Here is a 13,927-nt window from a genome sequence, read left to right as displayed (position 1 = left end):
ACCTCTAGATATGCTTTTGTACTCTGGTAAAATTGAAAATCATAAGTCTCCTGTCACAAGCTCAGTATTGTCAGAAGCCAGAAGGAAAACACTGAAACATATTTATGTGTGTAATAGCAATTCTATATGACCACAAGAAACACAACAAAAACAAACAGTTGCTAGGTGCTGGTGGCTCACACCTGTAATCCTAGCTACTCAGGAAGCTGAGATCTGAGGATCACAGTTCAGTCAGCCCAGGCAGGAAAGCCCATGAGACTCTTATCTCAATTAACCACCAGAAAAACAGAAGCAGCACTGTGGCTCAAAGTGGTAGAGCACTAGCCTTGAGCAAAAGAGCTCAGGGACAGCATCCACACCTCAAATTCAAGCCCCATGACCAAAAAAAAAAAAGTCCAAGGCAAACATAAACTAATTAAAAAACAGCAAACATATGACAATATGCTAGTGTCCTTAATATATAAAGAATAGTTATAGGCATGTACTGGTGGCTCATACCTATAATTAACAACAAAATGCCAGAAGTGGAGGTGTGACCCAAACAGTAGAACACCAGCCTTGATTGAAAAGGCCAAACAAGAATGCAAGGCCCTGAGTTCAGGCCTCACTACTAGGCACAAGCACACACATACACACACACACACACACACACATACACACACAGAGTTACAAATCAATAAAAGACTAGATAAAAATAAAATAAAGAACAGGTAATTCTTCAAAATGCACATAATTTGGGGCTAGTGTAGCTCAGTGGTGCAGTACTTACTTAGAATACACAAGGCTCTGGGTTTAAAACCCCACACTCTGAAAAAAGACACAAATAGCCGCTATATGAACATTAAAATAAAATGGTTTGTTGAGTTGGTAAAGAATTAGATTTTTTCTTAATATATATATTATTGTAAAGATATTGTACATAGGGGATACAGTTAATGAGCAAGGTAATGAGTACATTTCCTATCCAGCATTGTTACACCCTCCTTTGTTTTCCCCCAACCATCCCTCCCTACCTCCCAAACTCCTCCCTCCCCTCCCCCTCCCAAAGCTGTAAAGTTCATTTTCAACATAGTGTCTTGTACATCTCATTGTTACAATGGGTCATCCTGTATCCTTATTTCAGCATTTTGATATTTCCCTTCCCTTCCCCGAATTAGAAAAATGTATATACAAGATTCAGGACACTGGAATCAAACAGTGACAACAGGGGTTGTACCATGGGGGAAGAACATACAAAGAAACAAAAAAATCACATAGTACATTATAAGTGTGTTAAAAAGAACAGTAACCCCTATCTTGGGGTTCATTTTGTTTAGTATCAGGATATATGGTCATATGTACATAGCTTTTGACCTCTTCTGCTTGTCCTAGACATATACTAGTTATTGCAGATAAGGAAAACCATGGGACCTATGTTTCTTTGAGTCTAGCTTACTTCACTTAATATAATTTTTTCCAAGTCTTTCCATTTCCTAACAAATGGGGCAATGTCATTCTTTCTGATGGAGGCATAGAACTCTAATATATCACATTTTCTTGATCCATTCATCTACTTAAGGACATCTGGAGTGGTTCCATATCTTATCTATGCTAAATAATGCTGCAATAAACATAGTTGTGCTGGTAGCTTTAGTATAGCATTGTTTGTGATCAGTTGGGTAAATGCTTAAAAGTGGGATTGCTGGGTCATAGGGGAGCTCTATGTGGAGTCTTTTGAGGAACCTCCATACTGCTTTCCAAAGTGGTTGAACAAGTTTACACTCCCACCAACAATACAGTAGGGTTCCCTTCTGTCCACATCCCCTCCAGCATCTGTTGTTATTAGAGTTCTTGATTATAGCCATTCTAACTGGGGTGAGGTGGAATCTCAATGTTGTTTTGATTTGCATTTCTTTTATGGCTAGGGAGGTTGAGCATTTCTTCATGTGTCTATTGGTCATCCTTCATTCCTCTTCAGAGAAGTTTCTCTGTAAGTACCCATTTATTAATCAGGTGTTTGTTTCTTGGAGGATTTGTTGTTGGGGGATTTAATTTTTTTAGTTCTAAGTATATTTTAAATATGAGACACTTTTCTGTTGTATGGCTAGTGAAGATGTTCTCCCAATCCATGGGCTTTCTATTGATCTTGCTATGAGAGTTTTTTTGTTTTGTTTTGTCAGTCATGGGGCTTGAACTCTGGGTCTGGGTGCTGTCCCTCAGCTCTTCGGCTCAAGTCTAGCACTCTACTACTTGAAATATAGTGCCACTTCCAGTTTTCTGGTGGTTTATTGGAGATAAGAGTTTCACGGACTTTCTTGCCCAAGCGGGCTTTGAACTGTGATCCTGATCTCAGCCTCCTGAGTAGCTAGGATTACAGATGTGAACCTCCAGAGCCCGGGCACTCTGAGAGTTTTAAAGGTATACATTTCCAGAGGAAAATTTGGTTACAGACATAAAAGTAGTAAATGCATTCTTTTTTAACCTGAAGACCGGCTTTTAGAAAAATAATCCAAGAAAGCCAATGGACAAATGTGTGTATATAATTGAAACAATGTTCTTTCCAAAAAATTTGAAAAATAATGTAATTAGTAAGCCAAAATCTTACTTGATTAAATATATAATGAAGCAGGCACTTGTGGCTCATGTCTGTAATCCTTACTACTCAGAAGGCTGAGACCTGAGGGCCACAGTTTGAAGCCATCCAGGCAGGAAAGTCGTTGACACTTTTATCTCCATTAGCCATCAAAAAAGCTGGAAGTGCAACTCAAATGGAAGAATGCTATTCTTTTTTTGGGGGGGGTCCGGTCATGGGGCCTGAACTCTGGGCCTGGGCGCTGTCCCTCAGCTCTTCAGCTCAAGGCTAGCACTCTACCACTTGAGCCACAGCGCCACTTCCGGCTTTTTTCTTTTTGCTTATGTGGTGCTGAGGAATCGAACCCAGAGCCTCATGCATGCAAGGCAAGCGCTCTACCACCGAGCCACCTTCCCACCCCTGAAGAGCGCTATTCTTGAGCAAATAAAAAGCTGAGGAACAGCACCAAGGCCTTGAGTTGAAGCCCTAGGACTAGCGCGCACACACACACACACACACACACACACACACACACACACACACACAAAATCCCCCAAACAAAACAAAACCATAATAGTGCAGTGGTATACTGACCCTATACTGTCCTATTTTAGATGTGAGACATGATCATTAAATTCTAGGTCTATTTTAGATATGAGACATGATCATTAAATTCTAGGTCTATTATCATGAAAATTAGACCTATAATAGTTGCATGACTGTATAAACAACTACAAAAATGGTAGAATTGTCTGTAAGTCTGCATAAAGTTTTAGGTTTGAAAGATTTCTCACCAAAATGTTAGCACAAGATTAGACTGTAGAGATAAATGTTTAGCATAAAGTTTACCTTCTTCATACAGATTTGTCAGTATTTATGGTAAGCAGGTATTGTTTTAAAAATCAGAAGAAATCAAACAACGTTTCTAAAGAGAAAATAAAAAGCCATACTTTGCAAAAATGTTTCCTTTCCCAGCCACAACACTTTAACAGCTGAGCCAGTGCTTCTATAGGAACTGAAATTACCTACAAGGACCAGAGAGAAACTATGTCTTCTGTAAGGTTTCTATTTTCAGTTGGGGTGATCCAGTTCTCCTAAATACTTCAAAGAACGTCAATGGACAGTAGGAACAATCTGTAACCCTGTACACTACATGATCCATAAATATTCAAAAATGTGAAAGCAACCATCAGCCAAGTCTGTGGGTTTTCTGTGTCACGGGTTCCCAGTGAGCTTTCCTACCTAGAACAGGACCTTCCCCAGACTCCCATTTACAGTAAATGTAATTACACTTTAATGGCATGCATCTTGTTCTGTCACTTTTTCCATGGCTCCTATTTTTAACCGGCACAATGGGAACATTTGTCCTCTGATTCACTGACAAGGTTTGAAAGCTAGGAGTTTGGCTTTTAAAATGACAGTACCCTAATCCTATTGCTGATTTTCTTAGATGAAATAACAGCCTATAATTAAGACAATGGAGCACAGGAACAGGATAAGAATAGACTCTGAGTTGAGTTCAGGTGACAGGATTTATCAGTAGCTATGCTAGAATGGAGACCAGGCTCTGATCCTGGCTTGGTGGCCTTTCCAAGTCACTTCAAAGTTCTGTAGTAATGTCCTGATTCTTTGAGGTGCAGGGAAGCCAATCTGGGATTTTGCTCCTTTGGACAAAACCCTGGTAGCAGTTCGGGGATATGTAGATGTCCAGAGCTAATGGAGCATTGAAGTTCTCTCTCTGTGAGACAAAATATGAGAGAGAGAGAAAGAGAGAGAGAGAGAAAGAGAGAGAGAGAAAGAGAGAGAGAGAGAGAGACGTGTCCCTCCCTTTAGATTTCAGTGAGCTTATGAGAACTTTGATTCCAGAATGTTGTGGGTTGATGCTCTGGAAGGTCTAGGACCAGGTCACGAAAGGTCACAGTCCTCCTCCTCGCTCCCTTCTCTCCCTTGCTCTTGGGACATTCCCTCCTGAGCCCAGTGCCAGGATAACACAAAGCTAGAGGTATAATGAAGGTATGTGTCAGTGTTTCTTTCTTGGATCCAGCCACTGAGCCACTCCATCCTGTTTTTTGGTTTTTGTTTGTTTATGTGTATGCATGCGGATACTGGGGCTTGAACTCAGAGCTTCACACTCCTCACTGGGGCTTGAACTCAGAGCCTCACACTCCTCACTTAGTTTTTTTTTGCTCAAGGATGGTGTCCTACAACTTAAGCTACATCTCCACTTATGGCTTTTTGCTGGATAATTAGAGGTAAGAGTCTCACGGACTTTTCTGCTTAGGCTGGCATCGAACCACAATCCTCAGATCTCAGCCTCCTGAGTAGCTGGAATTATAGGGAGGAACCACCAGAGCCCAGCCCATTAGGTCCTGACTCATGAAATTTGTAAGCATGACAGGGTAATTGTTTATACCATGGGTTCATAGTGGGTTCTGGTCTGCAAAAGTGACCAGAACTCCAATTTTGATGTATGAATTTGCTAATGCTTGCTGTTTGTAAGACTCTGTTCTAAACAAGACCCAAATATCAATTTATTTATAAAAGTGAAACATTCATTTTCCTAATGGCTCTTTGAGTCTCAATCTGATATTATTTGGATTGTACAGTTGAGGAAAGTGAAGCTTAGAAAAGGTAATTAATTTGCCCAATGTCACACAGCTACTGAGAAGCAAACAGAGTGTCCAGATTGAGGTCATGGAGCTGCAGCGTGCATGTCTTAAAACACCAGGTTAAGGCAGGCTTCAATGGTTCACACCTGTAATTCTAGCTACTTAACAGGCTGAAAACTGAGAACTATAGTTCAAAGCCAGCCTGGAAAAAAAAGTCCATGAAACTCTTCGTCTCCAATTAACAACCAAAAGACCCAATTTGAAATGGCTCACACCTGTAATTCTAGTTACTCAGGGGCTGAGATCTGAGAATCATGGTTCAAAGGTAACCCAGGCAGGAAAGTCCAAAAGACCCTTATCTCCAATTAACTACCAAAATTCCTGTAGTATGGTGTAGCTCAAATAACAGAATATCAGCCTTGAGTGAAAGAACTAAGGAACAGTTCTCAGGTCCTGAGTGTAAGACAGAGGAATGGCAGACACACACAAAAGCTAAGTAAAAGCACCAGGCTTAGGTTGGAGGCATGAATCAGTAGGTAGAGTGCTAGCCAATGAGTCAAAGCAGCAGGTACCAAGTTCAAGTCCCAGTCTTGGACCTAAGGAAAAGCAAAACTCAGAGCACCATACTCTGAGTTCAAACCTTAGAGCACATGTTCGCTCTCTCTCCTCCCTACCCCCACAAACTGGATTAATACTTCACCCTGCAAATATGTCTGATTTAAACTCTATGTGTCGGCTCCCCTCTGGACCTCCAGTATCCATTCAGCATCCTTTGTTTTCTTTTATGTCTTGCCTTTCTGGGATATGATCCCAGACGCCAGGGAAATTCATCTATTCTACATACCTTGAGAAAAATGAACTATACTGATTCCCTAGGAAAGGACAAGTTCATTAAGCATCTTTCAGACCAGCCTCGGGATGACTTCTGGTCCTGACCTGATTTCTCGTAGGCTCCAGGCAGATGCTAATTTCCATCTCTCCAGCCATTACCTATGTAGCCAGCTGCAAGGTCTCCCCTTCCCCCGCATTTTATCTGGGCACACTTGGAGCTCTCATGTTCTTGTGTGCTTACTCAGCAGGCCTGCTGACTCCAAAAGAGGACACTGCCTGATAGTACCTTCCAGTGCCCTTAGGAGCTCTTAGAGGCTAGATTTCTTTGCTTCCTGAAACACTTCTGTGCACCTGCTGCCACATCTGCTCCATAAAGGATAATGCTTTGTGGCCTTTTAGTAGAAATCCTTTTTTTTCTAGCTCTGTTTCTGCTATTTAAAAGTTTTTACCAGAGCCACAGGGTCAGACTCTGACTGGATGCCATTAGTTCATGCATGGATCCCTTACAAAATTCTTTTTCTCTCTAGGCATCAATCAAAAATACAAGCCAGGCACTGGTAGCTCACTCTGGTAATCCTAGCTACTCAGGAGGCTGAGATCTGAGGATTGTGGTTCAAAGCCAGCCCAGACAGGAAAGTCTGAGAGACTCTTACCCAATTAACCACCTAAAACTCCAGAACTGAGGGTATGACTTAAATCTTAGAGTGCTAGCTTTCAGCAAGAAAGCTCAGGAATAGCACCCAGGCCCTGAGTTCAAGCCCCATGACCAGCACCAAAAAAGTAAATAAATAAATATAATAATAATAAAAATAATAATAAATAATAATTAATGCAACTTGATTGTAAGAGAAGAACTGTTGGGAAGGGAATGATCAGGGGAAGGGAAGAAGGGGAGAGAGTTTCAAGGCAGGGGAGCATGGGGTGATGAATGTGATCAAAGTACATTTTGACTACGTGTACGAAAGTAGCATAATGAAATCCACTAAAAATTGTGTAATGAGGAGGAGCAAGGAGGATTAAGAGTAATAGAGGGCTGGGAAGGTGGCTCAGTGGTAGAGTTCTTGCTTTGCATGCATGAGGCCCTGGGTTCTATTCCTCAGCACTACATAAGCAAAAAGAAAAAAGCCAGAAGTGGCACTGTGGCTTAAGTAGTAGAGCGCTTGCCTTGAGCTGAAGAGCTGAGGGACAGCACCCAGTGGGGCCCAGAGTTCAGGCCCCATGACCAGACCCCCTCCCCCAAAAAAGAAAAAAAAATGAAAAGAAAAGAATAATAGAAGCATATTATGTACCCATATGGAATTATCACAATGAAATCATTTTGTACAATTGTTTACAAATAAAAAAGAGTCAGGCTCCAGTGGCTCATACCTGCAATCCTAGCTGTAATCCTAGGCTGAGATCTGAGGATCCCAATTCAAAACCAGCAGATAAATCCCAGAGACTCTTACCTTCAATTAAGTAGCAAAAAGCTGGAAGTGGCAGAATGGCAGGATAGAACTCCAGCCTTGAGCAAAAAATCCAAGTGAGAGTGTGAGGTCCTGAGTTCAGGCCCCAGTACTGAGAGAGGAGGAGGGAGAAAGGGAGGAAGAGAGAGAGAGAGGGAGAAAGAAAGAGAAGGAAGAGGAGGAGGAAAGAAAAGGAGTTAATGAAACCTTCCTTTTGGGTGATCCTTTCCAAACAAATAATAGCATGAATAAGGATGCCTTAGCTTTTTACCTACCCACTGTTCTATTTGCAGAAGAGATGAATTCATTAACTTTAAAAATAATTGCCAATTCAGGGCCTTCAGATGTCACTGATTTTTTTCTCCCCCTGCCCCCTTTTTGATGCTATCCCTTCCTATCAGGCTCTTTTATTTCTTTACATTGTATTTGGGGGTTGGGTATAGGAAACTATGGCAGGTGACAGATACAAGCAGATACCTGGAGAGTCCTGAGAGGAACCCTATCTAGTTGCTACAAACACACAAGTGCAAAAACCTCTCAAAGGAGCATTCTGCTTGACTCAGAATTCATTTCAAAGGGATACTCTCCTCTCCTGTGCACTGATGGGGGACCTGAACATTCGTTCTTCTAAGACCTCTCACCATACAGAATATAGGCAGTGGAACTTGCCCAGCTATGGAAAAAAAATGTAAAAAGAAGCCTGGGCATTTCCCTCTAGTTCAGAAGAGAACTTGCCTTTCTGTGTCTTCTCCTGCACCTGTCTGCTTTGCTTTCTCTCACTTTCACTCTAACACAATGAGGATTGGAATATGTGCCTGGAACCTAAGTGGCCTTCATCCTACTCTGGTGGGATTCAATCCATGTCTCTAGGCGTTACACGTGAATGAACCTGAAAGAATTCTCACCTTGGGATCCCTAAAGACACAAGTGGCAGGCTAAAGAACATAGTCCAGCAGGTGGCCTATCATTGTTTCAGCCTCCTCTCTCTCTCCATGTTGATGCTTGTTTGTGATTTACATGATGAGTCCGTTCACACCGATGCATAATCTGAAATAACCCAATCCACTGTGGTGGAGAGTAATGGCAATGTCTCTAACCCTAGGATTTCACCTGATACTACTGCCTCACTTCTTGCTCCTCTGAGTTTTTAACTAAACAGTACTTGCCTTTATTGAAGCAATAGCTATAGAAAGATGCTGCATCATCAATAGGAGCATAGCACAAGCTGTTAGAACTGTGAAGGACATGGCGCATGCTCAATTCTGCAGTGTCTTCCTTGAGAACTTAAAGCCTCTTGCTCTGTGAACTTGCTGGAGGGGCCTGGGGCATTTAGGCACATGGTCTGAGAACTGTATCATTAACTTCTACTAAGAACTAGAACTGGTGTTAAGAAATAGAACTGTTAAGGGTCCTTCTCACATTGTGTTCCCAGTAAACTTGGAAAAACAAATCAGAATCTTTGGGGCCAGAGTATGTAAGAGAGGTGAGCTGGGGTTGAAAGTCCTACCTTGACTTTGATTAGAGACTCTGTGTGTATGTGTATGGTTATGTATATGTTACACTGTTTCATGTAGGTATATCAAACAAAGATGTTGCCAAAAGAGGTGAAATATTAGTTTGTTAACTATCCAACCTCTTAGTAAACTCAGCTTTTTATGAATAAAAAATAAGTCAAGAGACACTGGCTCACCCCTAGAAACCCAGCTATTCCAGTGGCTCTGATCTAAGGGTCTCAGTTCAAATTCAGCTCAAGAAAACAAATCCAAGAGACTCACTTCTCTAATTAACCAGCAAAAAAGGTAAAAGTAGGGGTGTAACTCAAGAGGTAGAGTGCCAGCCTGGAGCAAAAAAAGCCAGGCAAGAATGCAGGCCCTGAATTCAAGACCCAGTACTGGCATAAGAAAATAAAAAAGATATGTACATATAATAGATAGAGGTGATAGTTGTATATTTACTTTATACTTAAGGTTATAATATTTATTATGCTACTCAAATTGTTCCAGGTTTAGTCACTGGGAGATCTTTCAGTTGGCTCCTAAAATCCATCATTGTGGCTTGTGGGCTTATAAAAACATAGTATAAATACATTTATATCTACACACATACATATATATGTTGTAAATGTTTTAATTTTTATCATGTTATAGAAAGCTGCTTACCAAAAGTACTGGATTTAAATTTTTCCTCAAAAGATCACATCCATTCTAATGGGTATTCAAGGAATAGCAGAGGCACGTTCTTATTAGGCAGTTGATGTGTCAGTACATAGCCTCAGCATTAGTTATCTGCTTTCAAAATTAACAGCTAGAATGGTCAAGTGAATACAGCCCCAAACACTTTCACCTGGGGTGGGATAAAACTACATTATTCCAGCAATTCTAAGCACTCTCTCCTGGCTTTGAACATCTCTGAGGTCAGGGCGCTTCTAACACTTGCCCTTGAGCCATGGTAATTGGGATCAAGTTGTCATCCTGCGCCACCTTCTGGTAGAATCAAGAAAGTGTCAGCATCTAGACAAGCTGGATTACTTTATCTAGTTCATTTTCTTATTGTTTTTCTTTCCACATATGTACAAGACGGATAGATGGTTTTTTAAACCTATAGTTGAATATTACAGGCTATTGCACACTCAGAACCCCACCTTGTGAGCAGCAGCCTTAAGGTTGTTTGCCCAGTCTTCCTATGGCTCTGCTCTCGCCTAAACCCAGCCAGAACTTCCCCTGGGAGAAGCCCTCCATTTGGCTTGGATGGAGAAACACACAATCCAGGCTCCCATCTGTGGGTGGATAACTCTTAAGAGGTCTTTGTCTCCAGAACTCCCCTTCAATTCTCCCCCTTATCAGCTATCCCCCATCACATTTCCCTCTCCAACCCCTATTCCTGCAGCCTGGTCTAGCTTCTCAAACCCTTCACCTACGTCCTCACTCAGACTTTGAATCTGGGCAGATCCAAACCAAAACACATATGGCCCTGCAGTTCCAACATACTCTTAAAAAGCTTAGATGAAGCAGGGCGCCCGTGGCTTACTCCTGTAATCCTAGCTACTCAGGAGGCTGAGATCTGAGAATTTTGGTTCGAAGCCAGCCTGGGCAGGAAAGTCTGTGAGACTCTTATCTCCAATTAACCACCAGCAAATCAGAAGTGGTGCTGTGGCTAAAGTGGTAGAGTGCTAGCCTTGAACTGAGGGACAGCGCCCAGGCCCAGGGTTCAAGCCCCATGACCACCAAAAACAAAACAAAACAAAAAACCCCACTTACATCAATTGGTAAGATTGATTGGAATATACTTGTAAATATTTGTAGAAATATAATACACCTGGGCTAGGAATTGGCTTAGTGGCAGAGTGCTTGCCTAGCACCCATCAAGCCCTGGGTTCAATTCCTCAGTACCACAAAAACAGAAAAAGCCTGAAGTGGTGCTGTGGCTCAAGTGGTAGAGTGCTATCCTTGAGCAAAAGAAGCTCAGGGACAGTGCCTAGGCCCTGAATTCAAGCCCAGGGACTGGCAAAGAAAAACAAAAAAAAAGAAAGAAAATGTAATACACCTTTCTATAGCTAATATAAACTAATCAAAATATTAGAGCAATCAAGAAATGAGCATTCCCTTTGTATATTAATTACCATTTCCATTTTGCTGAGTTGAAGAGCTACCCTATTTCAAATAAACTATTGTTAGAATTGTTAAATTAATAGAAAAAATAGAAATAGGAATGACACCCAGTTTTCTGGTTAATGTGTATCAAAATCGTATATTTCTTACACATAAAAATATCGTGCATGTGCATGCGTGTGCGCGTGTGCCAATCCTGGGGCTTAAACTCTTCCCCTTAGGGAGGCTTCAACACTGTCTTCCAGGTTTTATTCTCTAGGCTGGCACTCTAAAACCTGAGCCACAACTATACTCCTGGCTTTTTTGGTCGTTAACTGGAGGTAAGAGTTTCATGAACGCTCCTATCCAGGCTGGCTTCAAATTGTAGTCCTCACATTTCAGTCCCCTGAGGAGCTAGCATTACAAATGGCACCCAGCGTAAACAATCAGTATGACACATGATTATTAACTGAAGCTCATACTGACTCCGAGTTCCTATTTTCATTTATCCGTTCTAGAACCCCACCCAAGACCCCACATTTCACTTGGTAGGCATGCATGTCTCCTAGCCAGGACAGTTTCTCAGAAACTTGTGTCTGGTAACACTGACAATGGTGAAGAGTTCTGGTCATCTATTTTGTGGAATGTTCAGTTTAGATTTTTCAGATGATTCCAACTTGATTATGGGTTTCTTCGAAGGAAAATCAGAAGTATCACTTTCACCACATCATGTCCAGAGGCCACACTAGCAACATGGCTCACAATGGTTGACTTCGACTTGGACCACCTACAGAGCTAGCATTGGGGTTCTGCCCTGTACTTTCCTTCTTTCTCCATATTGCATATGTTGGAAGTAACTATGTACAATCCAGCCGATAGGAGTTTCTTAAGGGTTGAGAATCTACAGTGTTACTTGTAATTCTGCATGGGAGACAGCTTATAATCTGTATGGTCATGGACTTTATACTTAGGGCTGCAATTCAGTATTTGTATTGTTCAAATTATTCCAAATGTAGCCCCTGGGAGGTATGTCAACTGGCTCCTGGATGCCTTTGATATATGCCTATCATCCTGGTTTGGAAATGTTTATTGCTTAGCACATCTGGCATGACCTGATGCTCCAGGATCATCTCTATTTCCAGCTTTAAAATCTGGTATTTTTCCAAGCAGCCTTGGTTAATCAGAGAATAGGATTAGAAAGTAAGATGAGTGCCAGGTGTGGTCTTTACTATTGAGATGTACCCTTTAAACCCCTCAATTGACGGAGCAAGGAAATATATGCATAAATGCTAACTTGTGTATATTCACTAAGTGTTTGTCTCTAGCCACCTGTAAGCTAAACATGAGCTCAATACTACTTGTCATTCTCATATCCTTATCTGTAAATCAGCCTCCTGCCACCTGCTGTCCAGTTACATAATTGTTCCCTTCTAGTATACAAGTATTACTAACCCAAAATTAATCACTGTATCTACAGGAGCACAGCACTTATACACAGATCCTTTGGCTCTTCCCCTTGCAGGCACCACAGACTGCCCTTCCCTCAGCACCTCTTCCTCCTACTTCCTTCTGTGAAGCCATGCTCTGCATTCCATTTGAGAGTCCTAAATGGTTTTTACAGTTTGCCTATCCTAAGATGGACCCTGTCCTATTGAGGTTCATGAGTTATGGATGGTAAATGCCAGTTGTCTTATCCCTATCATTATTGGATTTATCAGACTAGTCTCAACTCAAATTCTCATGCACTTTATCTATTCAACCCTCCCATCCTACTCTTACCTCCTATCTCAGATTCCTGACAGCTTACTTTTTCCACAGGACCAGCTGGGAGGGCACTTTGTAGGAGAGCAGTGTGCAGAGTAGGTAATGCCTAGTGCTTCAGATACATGAATGGAAAGAAACATCAAGAGTTGAGTTGAGAAGCCGGGCACCGGTGGCTCATGCCTGTAATCCTAGCTACTCAGGAGGCTAAGATCTCACGGTTCAAAGCCCACCCACGCAGGACAGTCTGTGAGACTATCTCCAATAAACCACTAGAAAACCGGAAGTGGTGTTGTAGCTCAAGCGGTAGAGCGTTCGCCTTGAGCTGAAGAGCTGAGGGATAGTGCCCAAGCCCAGAGTTCAAGCCCCACGACCGACAAAACAAAACAAAAAAGAATGAGTTGAGAGCCACTTATCCAAACATCTCATTTTGATGCAAAGGGAGAAATAACTTTTGTTGGGGCATGCTTCCAAAGTAAGCAATGTAGGCCCAGCACATTGGCCACACTTGATTAGTATGCTGACAAAAACTTGGGGGTCATTATAACAAAGCTAGATTTAAAACTGGAAGGAATGAAAAAGAAGTTTGGCCTGGTTCAGAGGATACCTAACTGAAGAGCCTTTTCTTTTCTCTTGTTCTCAAGTACATCTTTGCTGACATCCTTCTAAGCCACTGGGAGGTGGGCATGAGAACGTAGTGAAGCTCAATGGAGTATCTAACTACATCTTTCCCCTCCACAAAGCAGGAGACAGCAGACAGCATCAACAGTGTGAGACCACATAGTCTAAACTATGTCTTTTCTCCCATCTAGTATCCCAATTCTGGAACCATTTCTCACCCGCCCCCCCCCCCCCGGGCCCCATGTCTACCTGCTGTGGAGTTATGACCTCAGTGCTAAAGAACCAAGTTTCATGACATCAGTCATCTTGCTGATGCTCTAAAGAAAACAGGGGGGAAATGGTAAATACTACAGGGATGCCTCCTAGAAAATAGCTGAGGATGCTAGCAGCTCAGGTTCCAAATCACAAGTCCAGGTTTAGGATAATGATGCTGCTCTCTTACTCTAAATCAAGTTCAGTCAGATAGCTGAACCTCTGCCTAGGTCCAGTGATGCAGACAGATAGGGCTCATCAGCCAATGCC

Source organism: Dipodomys ordii, unplaced genomic scaffold, assembly GCF_000151885.1.
Source record: "Dipodomys ordii isolate 6190 unplaced genomic scaffold, Dord_2.0 Scaffold47, whole genome shotgun sequence".
NCBI lineage: Eukaryota > Metazoa > Chordata > Mammalia > Rodentia > Heteromyidae > Dipodomys > Dipodomys ordii.
The sequence above is the reverse complement of the archived record's forward strand: the minus strand, read 5'-3'. Positions refer to the sequence as shown.